Raw genomic sequence first — 19,586 nt, forward strand, 5'->3', positions numbered from 1 at the left:
TTTATTTTTCATTCTGGTAACTGGTTTCGGTCTATAACACCATCGTCAGACCAGAGGATTCAAATAACATGAGGAGCCGATTCATGGAGCCATTGAGTAGGACCTGATAGTACCTGTCGCAACTGTTCAGTGATCTGTGTGCCACTTCTTCACATTTTATGGAGCCTCTGGTCTGACGATGGTCCTATAAATCGAAACCGGGTACCGGAATAAAAAATCAATAAGTTATTGTAATATGAACTGCATTTGTATAGCTTATTGTCTAGAGTCATTTCGCCCGAAGACGTGGTGTTTTTGCGATTATCTGCAGTCATCCTTATTACTCCGAGCATCGAAACAACACACCGCTTGCCTTGAGATAGTCCTTCTGTCACCCTGCCTGAGACGGACGTATTCCGGAAGAGCATGGATGAAACTCACATCTGAACCTAATGAATTAGCATCCCCTTGATAACGTGAATAAAGATGCCGATGTTGCTGTTGACAATCTCCCAGTCTTGTACTGTTCAAGCTATTCCTATAACTGTGTTCAAGTGGATGTTGCGGGAAGGTATTATTGTAACACTCCTTCCTTCATACTGCCATACTATTTTCATTCAAACTTTATGAAGGTGGTGCCCTACTCCCTCATAACTACAACTTAGAGGACCGTTAGAAAGCTACAGACACCATACTCTCCCATTTATTGCCATATGTCGCCCCCTTAAGAAACCGCGACGTTAAAGGTCGATGCACCGAGCGCATGTAGCCATATACTTCTTTTTCTTTTTTTCCAGTATAGGTGTGCTGCCAGCTAGTAGTTCACTTTAATAGTCTGTGTCATGTGTTATAAGCACACAAAGCAGACGATGCACAGCACATGGAACTATCTAATATGCGCACGAAGGACACGCATACAAGGAGTATATTTTAAACATCACCCCGGTGGATATTAGCTTTACAAAGGAGCGATGCAACTCTGATACCAAATAAGACGACTTGGGAAAGCACTCTGAAAAGAAATATAGTGGATGTGTGCTGCGATTAAGGCTGCCAGCTCAGAACTAATCTACTTATTGACAGCTGGAAAGCTGTTGGTGTTTTGTCCAGTGGGCGTCGCATAACGAGGTTCAAGCCCCACCCCGTCCCCCCCCCCCTCCCCACCCCCTCGCTGCTGGCAATCTTGTCCTTACTCATTAACACATACTCATCCGTGTTTACAAAAAGCTTTACTACAGTCCTTGGAAAGATGCTCTTCTCGTGTCTAAAGTTCTCGAACTTCATTAATGGTATACCGTTTCATCTACAAAAGAAACGTCTACTCTGTATCTGGGAGTATTAAAAACTATCGATTGAAATCACACGGGAAATGCTTGTCGCCTTCGATACCATAACTTGCGTCTTGGGTACCATTACTTTCCGCGAAAATTGTTCCCACTTGTAATACCGACTTCTCAGAAAAATAAGTATAAACTATAGGGAAAGACGGTTAATACGCACTATGTGCAAGAACTATGAGGGAACAATGAGAATAGAAGATCAAGAACGAGGTTCTCGTATTAAAAAAGGTGTAAGACAGGAACATAGTCTTTCTCCTATACTGTTCAGTATTTACATCGAAGAAGGAATGACGGAAAGAAAAGAAAGGTTCAAAAGTGTTAATTCAGGGTGAAAGACTGTCAGTGATAAGATTCACTGAGTACAACGCTATCCTCAATGGAAGTGAAGAAGAACTGCAGAATATACTGAATAGAATCAACAGTCTACTAAGTACTGAATGAGGTCAATGACGTTGAGAAACTCCGCTACCTTGGAAGCAAAACAGCACACGGCGGACGAAGCAAGGAGCGTAGAAAAAGAAGCCTAGCACAGATAAAGACGGCATTCCTCGCTACAAAAAGTCAACTAGTATCAAACATAGGTCTTGTTTGAGCAATAAATTTGTGAATATGAGCGTTTGAGAACTGCATTATGTGGAAATTATTCATATATTTTGGAGAAACAAATAATATGAGTATCGAAGTGTTTGCGACGTGACATTTATTTTCTTTATTTACGCTTCAAGTTCCGTAGGACCAAATTGAGGAGCAAATCTCCAAGGTCATGGAACGTGTCAGTACACGAAATTACAATATACACTCCTGGAAATGGAAAAAAGAACACATTGACACCGGTGTGTCAGACCCACCATACTTGCTCCGGACACTGCGAGAGGGCTGTACAAGCAATGATCACACGCACGGCACAGCGGACACACCAGGAACCGCGGTATTGGCCGTCGAATGGCGCTAGCTGCGCAGCATTTGTGCACCGCCGCCGTCAGTGTCAGCCAGTTTGCCGTGGCATACGGAGCTCCATCGCAGTCTTTAACACTGGTAGCATGCCGCGACAGCGTGGACGTGAACCGTATGTGCAGTTGACGGACTTTGAGCGAGGGCGTATAGTGGGCATGCGGGAGGCCGGGTGGACGTACCGCCGAATTGCACAACACGTGGGGCGTGAGGTCTCCACAGTACATCGATGTTGTCGCCAGTGGTCGGCGGAAGGTGCACGTGCCCGTCGACCTGGGACCGGACCGCAGCGACGCACGGATGCACGCCAAGACCGTAGGATCCTACGCAGTGCCGTAGGGGACCGCACCGCCACTTCCCAGCAAATTAGGGACACTGTTGCTCCTGGGGTATCGGCGAGGACCATTCGCAACCGTCTCCATGAAGCTGGGCTACGGTCCCGCACACCGTTAGGCCGTCTTCCGCTCACGCCCCAACATCGTGCAGCCCGCCTCCAGTGGTGTCGCGACAGGCGTGAATGGAGGGACGAATGGAGACGTGTCGTCTTCAGCGATGAGAGTCGCTTCTGCCTTGGTGCCAATGATGGTCGTATGCGTGTTTGGCGCCGTGCAGGTGAGCGCCACAATCAGGACTGCATACGACCGAGGCACACAGGGCCAACACCTGGCATCATGGTGTGGGGAGCGATCTCCTACACTGGCCGTACACCACTGGTGATCGTCGAGGGGACACTGAATAGTGCACGGTACATCCAAACCCTCATCGAACCCATCGTTCTACCATTCCTAGACCGGCAAGGGAACTTGCTGTTCCAGCAGGACAACGCACGTCCGCATGTATCCCGTGCCACCCAACGTGCTCTAGAAGGTGTAAGTCAACTACCCTGGCCAGCAAGATCTCCGGATCTGTCCCCCATTGAACATGTTTGGGACTGGATGAAGCGTCGTCTCACGCGGTCTGCACGTCCAGCACGAACGCTGGTCCAACTGAGGCGCCAGGTGGAAATGGCATGGCAAGCCGTTCCACAGGACTACATCCAGCATCTCTACGATCGTCTCCATGGGAGAATAGCAGCCTGCATTGCTGCGAAAGGTGGATATACACTGTACTAGTGCCGACATTGTGCATGCTCTGTTGCCTGTGTCTATGTGCCTGTGGTTCTGTCAGTGTGATCATGTGATGTATCTGACCCCAGGAATGTGTCAATAAAGTTTCCCCTTCCTGGGACAATGAATTCACGATGTTCTTATTTCAATTTCCAGGAGTGTAGAAGTAATAACAGATAAAAATAAGAAGTCAAATTCGTAAGTTTAAGTAAAAGCAATCAACAATACAACAAGAATCAGCTTAATTTTCAAGGAACTCCTCGACAGGACAGAAGGAGTGACACATGTGCTCGTGAATTACTGCTAAGATTTTTTAATTCGAATGGTAGGTTATTGAAAATGGATGCAGCAGTATACTGCACACCTTTCTGCACAACAGTTAAGGAAGTCCGTTCCAAATGTTGGTTTGATTTCTGCCGAGTATTAACTGAGTGAAAGTTGCTTATTCTTGGGAATAAGCTAATATTGTCAACAAGAAATGACAGTAAGGAATATATATATATATATATATATATATATATATATATATATATAGAGAGAGAGAGAGAGAGAGAGAGAGAGAGAGAGAGAGAGAGAGAGGCCAATGTCAAAATACCCAGACTCGTGAACAGGGGTCGACAAGAGGTTTGTGGACTTACACCACTTATTGCCCGAACCGCCCGTTTCTGAGCCAAAAATATCCCTTTAGAATGGGAAGAGTTACCCCAAAATATAATACCATACGACATAAGCGAATGAAAATAAGCAAAGTAGACTAATTTTCATATCGAAAGATCACTCACTTCGTATACCGTTCGAATAGTAAAAATGGCAGCATTAAGTCTTTGAACAAGACCCTCAACGTGGGCTTTCCTTGATAGTTTACTATCTGAACACCTAGATATTTGAACTGCTCAGTTTCACTAATCATATGCCGATTCTGTGGAATTAAAACGTCAGGTTTTGTTGAATTGTGTGTTATAAACTGTAAAAACAGAGTCTTACTGTGATTTAGAATTAGTTTATTTGCTACAAGCCATGAACTTATGTCATGAACTACACCATTTGAAACCGAGCCAATGTTGCACACAACATCCTTTACTGCCAAGCTAGTGTCATCACCAAACAGAAATATTTTAGAGTCACCCGTAATACTAAAGAGCATATCATTGTCTACGCCAAATTTTATCATGTCCGAAAGAAGAAACACCATATCCATATAAGTTCTGGCGATACCGGCCATGACCTCCTTCTTCTGTGCGGATGCACACATATTACCTGAACTCTTACGGCACTTGGTAAGAATGTCTTCCACGGGTAATGAGTATGTTGGGTAGGGACACTATGAATGTAGTGTGTGGACATACAAGGTGAGAATGTGAGTCTCGCGGGACGCGTGTGCGATATAGTCCCTGCAGTCGCACTACCTTCTGTGCCCTCGGTGGCTCAGATTGATAGAGCGTCTGCCGTATAAGCAGGAGATCCCGGGTTCGAGTCCCTGTGGGGCACACATTTTCACATGTCCCCGTTGATATATATCAACTTCCGTCAGGAACTGAAGGTATTAATATATAATTCTAATAACTGAGGATGTTTGGTGACAGTATTACTCGCTGACGAGGAGATTGTTACAGGAGAGGAAATAGTGGCATGCCCTTTCGATTAGTCAGAAGACTTATGACTCAAAAAGTATAAAGTGTGAATGTGATACTCTGCATATTCTAGACTGCTCTTTGCTCTTTGAAATATTTTTACGTCACCGATGTACTCGTTGTGTACGCCAAATTTTATCATATTTGGTACCTTCATACTGAGAGTAATAGTTTTTATCACAATAGTTTATATCTGCTTTCTGTTATCATACAATCTTCTACAGAATTGTATCTACTAGCGACTGTGTACGTTCTGAAGTGTATCTATTAGCCTATATTTCATAATGACTTCAGAATTGGTCTGTAAGATATGCGACTGCAAAGTCTCAAAGAATAAAAATTTACGTTAAGGTATCGTATCTCTGTCATTACATCGAGTAGGCACAATTGAAAAACGATGGAACTGAAAATTGATGACAATATATAAAAGTTACTTTAAAACGCAAGCTGTTGTCCGAATCAGGCAATTCCGCAGTATTCGTCCATGTCATTGTTAAGTGGCATTTGTCTCCGTAAGGGATTGAAATTCTCATGCAGTGAAACTCTAATAGAAATAAAATTACACTTACTTTTGTATGAAAGCCATTGTTTGTGAAAAGTAAGGTAATGTTTAAGTACAGTTCACGACTGGCACATTATCGTTTTAACCCGGTCCCAGCTGTTTATATGGCCAAGAACTTCAAATAAATTAAATAGATACCTTAATGAAATAAATGGAATTAGTTTTTAAATTTATTTCTTTAAATACATTTGAATTGAAACGCTGCTACTTTCAGCATGTAACTCCTTACGCGGCACTTATGTCTGAGGAGCGCAGGGCCAAAAGAAAGAAGAAGAAGACAGAATAATTACCGAAACAAACGACACCCTCTCAGAAAATCACAAATGATTTAGAAAAGGATCACATACATCAAGAATTCTTTGGCTGTAATTTTATAGCACTAAGTCTTTGCCACCCAGTAGCTTGTTTGTGCAGGTTTTCTCTTTATACGTTATTTTACATTTATTATTTGTGTTTGATGGCGACAGTAAAAAATGAGCCGCTGTACTGCATGGACACAGAAATAATATCAGTATCTTCTAAAAATCATCGGCCTCCACAATCTGAAGCAAAGATATTTTGTGTTTTCCAGCGTACGGAAGAGTGCATCCTCCTATACAATTCCTAGAGCATGCGCTATGGTGTTCACGGTGAACTAACCCTCACTAACCTCCACCTGCATTTGGCCACTAACCTTCAAAACATAGAAAAATGTTTCAACAATTTTCCCTCAACGAGTTATGTGCCGACAGCCTATAAGTTAAGCCAGGAATCAGCTATCTTTGGTTTGTTATCTGCCAGGGTAATTATTTAATTCACGATTTCGCCACACATTTATACAGTGTGACTCATTTATCTTAATTTACCCTCATAACTTTTTGCACAGATGCAAAACAAAAAAAGATACATCGAATATACAGGGTGAGTCACTAACTATTACCACCAAGAATAACTCCGAAAGTATGATAGGAGCTGAAACGTTTGCGGGACAAAAGTTGCAAGGAACAACGGGGGCCATAATATGAGGTTGGTTTTTTGTTGCTAGGTGGGGTCGCGTCAGAGATATGAATTTTGTTTTTTTTAAATGGGATGCTATAGTTTGGTACTTATTTTCTGATAGCGGCTATCGAGGCGAATCTAATTATGTGATGACCTCAGATGTTAAGTCCCACAGTGCTCAGAGCCATTTGAACCATTTTGAAGAAACTGTGGGGGCCATTCGAATTATTGTCTACCTCCTGGGTTCTCAGAACTCAGGGTAACGTGCAACGATCGTGGGCACTACTATAATGTTGTCGCTAACAAACTGCGTTACAGTCCCTCTCATTTTATTAAGTGGTCTCTGACATTAATAACGAGAAAGACAGTAGCGCTCTGTGCGCACAATATAATGGGCTGTTTCACGCAGCACAGGACATGTAGCCATTTCGCGCTCGTACTCCGACAGCGAATGTCCGCGTGATGATTTTTGTTTGCTAACGGGATACGTGCGCAGTGACCTGAAAATTCGTTTCCGAGAGCTGTCAGCGACGACTTGTGCGTGCAGTTGACAGAATGCAGCTGTTTAGAACTTCACTTGGCGTTGCGTCAGGACGGCCTCGCGCTACAGCACATCCAGTGGACACAGCTCTCTAGCAGTCACGCGCCAGCCCAGCAGCCGTTCAGGTGAGTCAGTCTCCTCACGAGCTAATACCTCATATTTTATTCTTGTCGTATGAATGAAAATAATTTACCACACTTCCCACCATCGAAGAGTTTAAAATATTCCCATTTCGCTTTCATTATCGCACATTGTAAAGCCATTTTCAAATAATTGTACGCTATGCACAGACTACGACATGCGGGTCGGGTGCCATTCGGCCCCCTGATAAGGTGGAAAGCCATCCCTCACCGTTAGTTCTTGTACCTGTTTATAGTTAACTTTCATTCCTTCGCGAAAGCAACAAGCCGGCCGTTGTAGAATTTAGTTCTTTTCAGCCCTGTGTAGTTGGCAATGGGGAATTCGGAATAACTACTTGTCTTTCAGAAAGTTATTCTTGTATTTTGCGGCCCACAGTAAGTTTGTACACTCATGCTTAACCCGTGAAAACAGACATTGTTTAATTGCAGTTTTGGCGTTCATCAAGGCATATAATTACAAAAATATAGGAGTTTTGCCGGACTTTGCATATCACTAAGTGCTTCATGGCTACTGAATAAAATAAGAGGGACTGTAGCGCAATTTGTTAGCGCCAATATTCTAGTAGCATGACAACGTAGAATTGTGCTGGACTACGTAGCCATAGATCCCGGCCAATAACCAATAACGGAAGCCAGATCGGAAGATATTTTAAACCCTCAAAGTGCGGAATTTCATAAATCAGATAATTTGCGTTGGTGGCGGATCTATTGCTAATAAAATATTCATTTAGGTCCTCCGAAAAAAATAAATAAATACACACTCTTGAGCTAGTCGTTGTGTAGCTAATTAGCTGAATTAGAATTGTCATTGCAGTATTGCACAGAAACTAATGTAACAGCAGTCAAATACAAGAAGCTGGTTCTAAAAAACTATTTCACTGTAGTGCCTGAGGAAATTATTGATTCGCAGTCTGAGTTGCTCCTCAGTTATTGTTAAATTTAGTGACATTCTTTCATTCCCAGCTATCACGGTGTTATAGACTATTCCCTAGCTATATGTGAATTGCGTTCGGAATATGGTAGGGATCTGCGATCCAGCAGTTGTATGGCGTTCACATGGAACCACAAGATACTATTCCCCGTATCAGTATTCCCTGCATATACAGGGCTATTACAAATGATTGAAGCGATTTCATAAATTCACTGTAGCTCCATTCAATGACATATGGTCACGACACACTACAGATACGTAGAAAAACTCATAAAGTTTTGTTCGGCTGAAGCTGCACTTCAGGTTTCTGCCGCCAGAGCGCTGGAGAGCGCAGTGAGACAAAATGGCGACAGGAGCCGAGAAAGCGTATGTCGTGCTTGAAATGCACTCACATCAGTCAGTCATAACAGTGCAACGACACTTCAGGACGAAGTTCAACAAAGATCTACCAACTGCTAACTCCATTCGGCGATGGTATGCGCAGTTTAAAGCTTCTGGATGCCTCTGTAAGGGGAAATCAACGGGTTGGCCTGCAGTGAGCGAAGAAACGGTTGAACGCGTGCGGGCAAGTTTCACACGTAGCCCGCGGAGGTCGATGAATAAAGCAAGCAGGAAGCAAAACGTACCACAGGATGGTGCTCCACCGCACTTCCATCATGATGTTCGGCATTTCTTAAACAGGAGATTGGAATACCGATGGATCGGTCGTGGTGGAGATCATGATCAGCAATTCATGTCATGGCCTCCACGCTCTCCCGACTTAACCCCATGCGATTTCTTTCTGTGGGGTTATGTGAAAGATTCAGTGTTTAAACCTCCTCTACCAAGAAACGTGTCAGAACTGCGAGCTCGCATCAAAGATGCTTTCGAACTCATTGATGGGGACATGCTGCGCCGAGTGTGGGAGGAACTTGATTATCGGCTTGATGTCTGCCGAATCACTAAAGGGGCACATATCGAACATTTGTGAATGCCTAAAAAAACTTTTTGAGTTTTTGTATGTGTGTGCAAAGCATTGTGAAAATATCTCAAATAATAAAGTTATTGTAGAGCTGTGAAATCGCTTCAATCATTTGTAATAACCCTGTACACTCATTGGATGTTCTGGCACTCTTGACGTCTTTTTTCTAATTGTTTAAGTAAAACAGTTCTTGTATTACTTTGCATCATAGGTTAAACCCTCGAAGAATGCCTCCTAATTTGTAAATAGCGTATCACATACGAGAATTCTTATTGTCAAGCACATTGCTATATTACAATATAAGTACCGACATGCATGTTTTTCGGAAGCAGGCAGTGGAAGTCTTAGCAATAGCTGCTGAACAGAAAATTAAACAGATCGCAAGTGTTTTCTGGCAAGCCGCGCGAGGTAGCCTCGCGGTCTGGGGCGTCTTGTCACGGTCAGCGCGTCTCCCCCCGTCCGAGGTTCGAGTCCTCCCTCGGGCATGGGTGTGTGTGTCGTCCTTAGCGTAAGTTAGTTTGATTAAATAGTGTGTAAGCTTAGGGACCTAAGACCTCAGTAGTTTGGTCCCATAAGACCTTACCACAAAATTTTGTGCCAAGTACCATCAACTCAATTTCTTACCGCTTCCTTTTAGTTGGAATCCTCGTCCACCTGCTATGGTACTAAAATATGATTGAGTTCTCCAGCTTTTGATCTCTTATTATGATTTAGCAAACCAAAACACCAATACTTAAAATGTGCAAGATTGAGGGGCAAAGGGCTGTATCCCTCGAGGTAGTCACTTACGCACGAATGCGAGGAGAAAAGTGTAGCACTCCATTCAGTTCTTCTGTGTCTGGGCAAAGAAAGTTTTCGTGTTAGGTGGAAAAGATTAACTACCAATATTTTCGGGAAATTTGTCCATTCTTAACCGTTTGAAATGCACATTTGCGTTTAGATGTGATATCCGTGTGAAAAACCTACCTGAAAAATGAGAGACCGTGAGGGTCTACCTAATCCGCATTCAAGAAGTAGACGTAACTGCAGGTGAATGTAAAAAAGAGATGATTACTACAACATCAGAGAATAATTGCTTTCTGTTCATCTTAACACATATCTTTTATTTTAAGATGAGGAATACAGACATAATTAAAATCTTCAGCTACATTACGTACGAAATCCGCTAGTCGCTATACGGGGCATGGCGGAGGGCACTCTTACCACTGTTTATCGTTCCATTTCATATTCCACTCGCAAATGGAACGAGGGAAAAAGGCTATGTAGGTGCTTTTGTACTAGCTCTGATTTCTCTTACTTGCTTTGCGGTCCTTACGCCAGAAGTACTTCGGTGGCAATGGAAAAGCTCTGCAGTCGGCTATAAATGCCGGTCCTCTAAGCTTTCTCAGGTTTCGCGAAAAGAACTTCTTTCCTTCGCGGATTTCCATTAGAATTCAGGGAACATTTTCGTAGCAATAGCGTTGGTAGATTTTGTCGGTAAGAAATGTAGCAGCACACCGAATTTCTTCGATGTCTCCCATTAATTCCGGAAGTGGGGATCCCAAATACTCGAGTAGTATGGTACTCAAGAACAGGTCGCACAAGTGTTCTACATTTTAACTCCATTACAGATGAACTACGTTTTCCTATCATTCTCCCAATAAACCAAAGTTGACCATTCCACTTCCCTGCAATTGACATTACGCGCTGTGTCATTTCATTTCACTTTGCAGTGTAACGCCTAGGTATGTAATCGACATGATGTGTCAATCCGCACTCCACTAATATTCTATTCGAATTTTACAGGATTGTTTTTCCTATTCACCTTCATTAAATTGTCATGGGATATTCCCGTATCGACGTGTTCCCTTTACTGTGCGTGTTCTGCATACTTTTCGGTGTTTTCTCACTGGCAGGTACGTCATTCCATAAATAGTGCTATGTCGTACTTCCGAAGAAGAATCTGGAAGATATAAAATATGGAGATATGGCAGAATTTAAAACTTACGTGCCGGCCGGTGTGGCCGATCGGTTCTAGGCGCTACAGTCTGGAATCGCGTGACCGCTACGGTCGCAGGTTCGAATCCTGCCTCTGGCATGGATATGTTTGATGTCCTTAGATTAATTAGGTTTAAGTATTTCTAAGTTCTAGGGGACTGATGACCTCAGATGTTAAGTCCCATACTGCTCAGAGCCATAAAATTTAAGCAGGCAGATAAAGTGCGAAATGAAGAAGTACTGAAAAAATCTGGTGTGGAAAGGAGTCGGCGGGTGATTTTTACCAGAAGATGGGACAGTGCGACATCTGTTAGGGCATTCTGGAGGGAACAGTAGACCAGAAAAGTAGTAGGGGCAGCTCAACACTAGAATACGTAGAAAATATTGTAGCCTTTATTGGGGGTGGTAGTTACGTAGGTTTGAAAAGACATAGGGTAGCATAAAACCAGTCGAAATACTGGGGACTTATGGCGTGTAGCCGCGCGGGATTAGCCGAGCGGTCTTGGGCGCTGCAGTCATGGACTGTGCGGCTGGTCCCGGCGGAAGTTCCAGTCCTCCCTCGGGCATCGGTGTGTGTGTTTGTCCTTAGATAATTTAGGTTAAGTAGTGTGTAAGCTTAGGGACTGATGACTTTCGCAGTTAAGTCCCATAAGATATCACACACATTTGAACATTTTTTTATGTCGTGTACACTGACTTGGTTTAAAATATATGAAGCTCATAGGTGAATGTAGAGTTTCCTGACGCTTACTGCTGATGAGAAGCTCCCTAGTTTCCAGCCAGGTGGCAGCGTTAAGAACCACGGCAGAGGAAGTAAAGAGGAGTATTGTTTAACGCTACGTTGTCAGACGGAACGCAGATCGGTTAGGAAATGTATAAATAAATCATTTTACAGTCAAAGACGAATATGACGTAATTTCAAAAAATTATATGACTATGAATCCCAGCTAGGAGAAATTAAAATAGTGGTGTTAAAAACATTAAAAATGAAACCAACAATTGTTTCAGTCATTGTTCACAATCAAAATATTTGTAATATCACTAGATAAAAAAAACAGTATTACTTATAACGTATATAGTAAGAGGCGATTGGAGAACCCGTAACTGGATAGCTAGGCACAATGTATAGCAGTAGTTGGACGAACTCATCGACAAGACACGGCCATGTGAATATTAACGGCATAATTGAGGGAGGCACGAATTACCGCATTGGAAGAGGTTTGGAAAGGAAGTTCGAGCCAACAGAGCTAATCGATTTACTGCTGCATTCGAGTACGAGAGCCGAGGACTCGCGGCAAATTGTGTTAGGGAGCGCTTGCTACCGTCTCCCCGGCCGAGCCGCCTCCCACGGAATTCGCTGTGGCAGCTCTATAGTCGCTGTCTGCTGCACGTATGTCGCCGAAGCGAAACAGGCCTATATGGGGAGGTATATGGAAACAGCGTAACAAAGGGTTATGTCACCGACGGCAAACCTGACGATTAGAAAAAAAATGAATCATAAAGTGAAATTCGGCGTAAAAATGCTCATGGATTCCATTAGCTGAGTATACTGCACACTGCTGAGTTTTAGACGAACCCTTTCCGTCGACACCTCGATGCGAGTCGACTTCAGTTTTCGGAGCAGCTGAGGAGTAGGAAAGCTTTTCTGAAGAAGATAAATTTGTTAACGTCGAGTATAGATTTAAGTGTCAGGACGTCGTTTCTGAAAGTATTTGTATGGAGTGTAGCCATGTATGGAAGTGAAACATGGACGATAAATAGTTTGGACAAAAAGAGAATAGAAGCTTTCGAAATGTGGTGCTACAGAAGAATGCTGAAGACTGGAAGTGTAGATCACATAACTAATGAGTAGGTACTGAATAGAATTGGGAAGAAGAGAAATTTGTGGCACAACTTGACAAGAAGAATGGACCGGTTGGTAGGACAAGTTCTGAGGCATCAAGGGATCGCCAATTTACCATTGGAGGGCAGCGTGGGGGGTAAAAATCGTAGAGGGAGACCAAGAGATGAATACACTAAGCAGATTCAGAAGGATGTAGGTTGCAGTAAGTACTGGGAGATGAAGAAGCTTGCACAGGATAGGGTAGCATGGATAGCTGCATCAAATCAGTCTCAGGACTGAAGACCACAACAACAACAACAACAGCGGAGTAGTCGTTATACCTATCAGCCGGCAAGGTGAAATAAAGTGCTAGCCAGATGGAGGGAACAATGTTCTGTCTACGTCTAATGGTGACCGTAGGTGTAACAGGAAGACTGACAACGGTGCTTTATCAAGCGTTTTGTGCAAGCATGTGCAAATATCCTCTGCCTCGTTACAGTGCCATTTTCTGCTTCAGACGAGTAGAAAGATGTGCTGGTTTTGGCTCGCTTGCCTTTGTGATGCAAAAAAGAAAACGAAAAATGAAACGTGGATCTTGCATAAAGACTGGGTAATAAAAAGAAAAAATTATTCTTATTTCATTCTGAGCTGAAATTATATCCATATGACTTGCACAATTATTTCAGAATTAATATAAAAACATATTTTAATGTCCTATTGCTCACAACATATTCGATTAAGAGCACGATGCAGTCATGAAAGGAACTGCAACACCGCACGAAAGACTATGAGCAATATTGCGATTTGTCACGCATTGAAGAGGCTATGAAGCATCCACACACATTACAGTGTACAAATCTTGAGGACGAAAGTAACCATCGTATGATATGTCACTGCCAAGTAAGGAAGTTCGATGAAAATTTGACCATACATAGAAAGAACTGCTACAGTGTAGTATGGAAGATAATTGAAAGAAATGTGCAATGAGATGAAGAAGAATGATACTTATATTCAAAGATAATAATTAGACTGGGGTCAGTGAGATTTATGATGGCCTCCTGGGCATTACAAAAGGTGGGACATGGTTCTTAATGGAGCATGGCCGGCCAGAAATTTTGCACGCGTGCGGTACTCCTGCACATGTGCAACTTCCGGGTCACAGCGTGCACGCCGCAGTCGTCAGCGTTCATGTAGTGTATGTTTCTACGCACAGATGTCGCTTTATCCACTTGCTGGGATACTCTGTACCGGCGCATTCTAGTGCTCTTTCCACAGCTTGCAAGCCAACCATGGGAAGGTATTTCGCGTATTAAACTTTTAAAATACTGTCACAGTCTACTCATTGAGACGTCTACTGTTATGTTAACAGTGTAACGCAGTAAGACAAATAATACAGTTAACAACCGTGGGTTTTTATTAAGGCAACTTGACTGACGGCACGGAAATACGCGTTATGTTTTTGATCCAGTATTTAAGAAAGAGAGCACTTACCGACTTCCAACGAACCTTATTCATGATTTCAAATAACATTAAACTAATGCAAGGTTTACTGTAACTAATTCTCGGTGCCCTCAGTTACACCCACATAATTTCTGTCTCACTGACCTCTGAAGAGAATGATAACCGCAGACCTCTCGATGATCACCTGTTATTTCAATACCATTATTGCTATATCTTTCATCAGTTCCGTCTGAACTCTGCATAATAACCGAGAATTAGATGAACGTTATGTTTTATCGACTTCAGCTGAGCGTAGCCCTTCACACATTAAAAAAAACAAACCTAAATTAAGTATACATTGGAACAATCGGTTTAATGACCAATTTTCCTGATAATAACGTAACATGGAGTAGAATGAGGCAATAATGCACAGTTAGTAAACAATAATTTTTAATTATGAAAGGAATAAATCCAAACACGTTTATCACTGGTCATGAGAAATATCGGGCACAAAAGCACGGCTCATTGACAAACGCAAGCAGTTGCGAAGATTTTCATCATTTATGCTTGATCGAAACCTTGATTTATTCATTTTCATCACCGAGAAAAATCTTTCACAAACTTATGTCGAACCGAACATGGACACCGAGCGAGGTAGCGCAGTGGTTAGACGCTGGACTCGCATTCGGGAGGACGACGGTTCAATCCTGCGTCCGGCCATCCTGATTTAGGTTTTCCCTGATTTCCCTAAATAGCTCCAGGAAAATGCCGGGATGGTTCCTTTCAAAGGGCACGGCCGACTTCCTTCACCGTCCTTCCCTAATCTCATGAGACCGATGACCTCGCTGTCTGGTCTCCTTCCCCAAAACAAAACAACCCAACCCAACCCAACCCGAACATGGACATAAATCTCGCGGCTTCTCGGTGCAGGCGTGGAAATTCTTGCTGTGAAAAATTTTCGTAGAATTCTTTTGTACTTCGCACTGCAAAGAACTTGTCCTTCAGTCTTGTATTGCACTGTAGGTCGATCATTTCCATCTGTAGATCATTCGGAGCATCTTCAACTGACGACGAGAACGGTCGAGCAAAGGGGCGAATGACAGGAGACAAACTCATAAAATCTGCAAATCGTGCTCGAAACTGTTCCTTAATTTTTACAATTATTGACACGTATTCTTGAAATCCAGCACTTTCATGGACCAGTCCAAGAGTCGGGAAATGTGCAGTGTTTTCTGTCAATAGCTGGCTCTCCCAAAGCGCAAGCTTCCTTTCTAAGGCATTGACTTTTTCCAACATGTCAGAAATTAAATTATTTTCACCTTGCAAACTGACGTTCAGGCTGTTCATGTGAGACGTAATGTCCACGAGAAATGCAAGGTCTGATATCCAACAAGGGTCTTCCAACATAGGTTCACTTTTTCCCTTCTCATGTAAGAATGTTACTATGACCAAACGTAAATCAAAAAATATTTTCAGCATTTTACCTCGACTGAGCCAGCGTACTTCGGTATAGTAAGGTATGTCGCCGTACTCCGCTCCTAATTCCTCCAAGAACCGCCGAAACTGGCGATGGGTAAGCCCATGTGTCTTCATATAGTTTACAGTACGCACAACAATATGCATGACGTTTGCTAACGTTACTCATTTTGCAAAAAGCGCCTCTCGATGCAGAATGCAGTGAATTCCATACAACGTCTCGTCTGTGCGCCCTAGCGTTTTGCGCATCCGTGCTATGAGTCCTCTCTGATGGCCTTGCATTGATGGTGCTCCATCTGTGGTCACTGAGACTAACCGATTCCAGTCAATACCACCACCATCAATCGCTTGCTCGACAGCTTGGAGTAAGTCCGCATCTGTAGTAGTCCCTTTCAAAGGTACTAGGTCCAAAACGTTCTCTGTTACACAAAGTGCGTTATCGACACCTCATATGTATATCACAACCTGGGCTATATCTGTAAGATCCGTTACTTCATCGAGCGCAACAGAGAAAGCAACAAAGTCTTTAGCTTTATTTATTTTCTGCCTGTGCACATCGCCGGCCATAGCATTGATACGTCTTGATATTGTTTGGATAGACTGATTTCTTGAAACCTGCTAACGTTCGTGGGACACACAAGTTCTGCAGCATCAGACACCCTTTCACAAACTCCCCTTCGCTAAAGGGTTTCCCAGATTGTGCAATTCTTAATGCGATTTTAAAACTTGCTCGCAGTGAAGATTTAGTGTGGTTGTCATTCTGGGAAATTGAAAACAGTACATTGTACAGCGCACAGTAAAATAGACATAAATTCACCACAAGAAACTAAGAGTTCAAGAAGCTTCAGTTACTTTGACGTGCAGTAAAATCGAGTTGATGTGTCTCATCCATTTTCTTAAGGACATTTAATTTTGCTTGCCGTTCTTCACTGTAGAGTACACTACACTCGTCTTTGTGACATGTATTGTAGTGTCTTTCAATTGAAAACTTACGCTGCCGCCTATTATTCGGTGGCACAGCAAACACTGTGAGTTTTTGCCAACGGCTACAAAAAAGAATTGCAGTTCCCAGTAGTTTTTAAACGACTGAGAACATAGATCTCCCGTCCTTTGCTTTTTCACAGTACCTGCCATTTCTCAGATTTTCTCTGTTAAGGTTACGGTCACCAGGGATAAACGAACTGGGTATGTTGCGCTCTTGCTTGTACCACATAAACAGGGAAGTGGAGCCACCGCTGTTCATTTAGGACACATGTCTAATAACAGATGTCGCTGTCGCTCGCTGTCGCTCACGTGTGCACATGTGCAGCACTTCCGCACGTCTGCACACTGTGCAGTATTTGGCCGGCCCTGTAATAGTGCGTTCGATCACGCCAGGCAGCGATGCATGCTCTGCAATGTGCTCCCTTTATAGTCACATGGTATGGAATTTTTGGGGTGTGTTTATTATGTCAATCGCTGCTCGCCAGCATGACCCAGCGACAATGAAAAAGGCCCACTTAGGCTTAGTGGTGCATTTAACCTGCAGCATCGCTGCTCGCCCCACAGCTCGGGAAGATCCTCGCCAGGTAATGATTTAAAGCTGCTTTGTGTTTCGTGCCACGACCACCTCCGTGAGTCCTGAAACTTGGGAGGTGATAGGCTGTTTCAAGACCACTCCAACAGTGCCCCATTTGACTTTGCTAGCACTCTGCTAGGAATATGAACAGCTGCAGGGTAATTACTCCTGGCGAGCAGCAAACAGCGTGACTGCAAGTAAATGTTGCAAGGCCCCCGCTAAGCAGCGGGGTGCAATGTGCCAGTAGCGAGCAACGATGTGCAAGCAGGGAGACGCCAGCATAAACGCGCTGTTGTGGCAGGCATACTATTCCTCCACCATTGTGGTTGGCACTTGCTGGGTGGTCGTTGATGGATGTATGTCTCCCCAACGCATTCCACATTTGCTCTAAGGGGTTTAAGTCGGGGGAATGGGTAAGCCAGTAAATTCGCAGAATATCCTTTCCATCTGCTCTGTTCAACGCGATCGCCCATTGTCATCCATAAAAATGAAGTCAGAGTCGAATGCACCTATTAAAAGACACGATTGGGGAAGGAGTGTAGTGCCACAATAACGATGTTCAAGTTCAGATTTGGAGCTCAGTATGCCCAGGCGTGCCCATACTGTAACATCGGGACTACAAAAAAGAGGTTATTCCTGGGTGCATTACGTGATCTCATCTCTCCTTAATATGACTAAATCTATTCTCATCCAAGAAGCGAACATGACCCTCTTTTCATTGGTCCAATCCATCTTCTATTGGTATCAAATGACGTCGCTGGTGTGCAGTTGTCGATGTAACACAACGCACTGGACGTCGGGCAAGGATACCCGTTACATGCAGACGTCGTGCTGTGTGAAGCGTCCTGTTAAATCTGGTTGCACCTGCTGTTTCATGTGGGTCCCTTCTTGCCAGTTGTACAATATAGCGGTCAACTGCTGCTGTACTTGACCATGGTCAACAACTTCCTCTCCTTTGGGCAGCAATTCCTGTGGTTCAGAATGGTTTCCACACACGTGGAGCAAGGCTGCGATCATTACTGAACACCAGGGCTACACTCGTCACACTTCGTCCTTCTTTCAGTTTCCCAATGATTCTTCCCCATGTAAAGTCACTCGAATGTTTTCTCTGGGCCACCACCACCACAGCGCGCTTTAACTGATTGTTGACTGGCAGACTTCTGTTTCCCCGTTTCTTCAACCGCCCTGTGTTCCAAGCCGGCCGCGGTGGTCTCGCGGTTCTAGGCGCGCAGTCCGGAACCGTGGAACTGCTACGGTCGCAGGTTCGAATCCTGCCTCGGGCATGGATGTGTGTGATGTCCTTAGGTTAGTTAGGTTTAAGTAGTTCTAAGTTCTAGGGGACTGATAACCACAGCAGTTGAGTCCCATAGTGCTCAGAGCCATTTGAACCTGTGTTCCAAGGCCAACCCCATTTGGTGCTATAGACACACTGATCTCATGCCATCTAATATCCAACACTCTGTGCGCCAATGGTAGACCTCTGGCAACATGTTCCAGCAATGTGATTCATTTCCATTGAATAGTTAATATCTGATGTTACTTCATCTATCTAGTCCTTAATATCTGCAGAGCAGTGTATTTGTGATACGCAAGTGTTGACCTATGTGCTTCCGCACTTCTTTCGATTTTTTCTCATCTGTGAGAATTGTTATTGTAATAATGACATATATGTATAGCACAGATTCAGTTGCTTTGTATTTTGTTAAAAGTGTAACATATACTCACCTGTCTTCGTCTTATCGTGGCAGGATTTCGATTTAGTGCTTTTGAAAGAAGGCCTGCCTTCCATATACTAAAATTAGCTTGTACTGAAATTTGCTTTGATTTGCTTCATGTCACTCTGTATAAGGCCATGACGAAAAATGTCTTATAACTGAGTTTTTCATGTATAAACCTGTACATTGCCGATAAACGCACTGAGGAATTCGTACTGTTATATCTTTGCACAGGCTTGTATAACAAAAAATCAAGCACCTTGAACAGCCCTAATGCTTATACAGAATGATCGCACAAAGCACGTGATCAGGCATTCCTGTCAGTATTGCAGTTGTCTGTGTGGCATCTTAAGAAACAGGGAGAGGAGAAGTAACACTGTACACTCCAGTATTCTCACTAACGGAGTATGTTACACGTCTGTGCGCCAATGCCATGCATTGTACAATAATTAAACATTGCCTTTTTTTTTACTTTAAT

The sequence above is a fragment of the Schistocerca nitens genome, chromosome 1, assembly GCF_023898315.1.
Source record: "Schistocerca nitens isolate TAMUIC-IGC-003100 chromosome 1, iqSchNite1.1, whole genome shotgun sequence".
Classification (NCBI taxonomy): Eukaryota; Metazoa; Arthropoda; class Insecta; order Orthoptera; family Acrididae; genus Schistocerca; species Schistocerca nitens.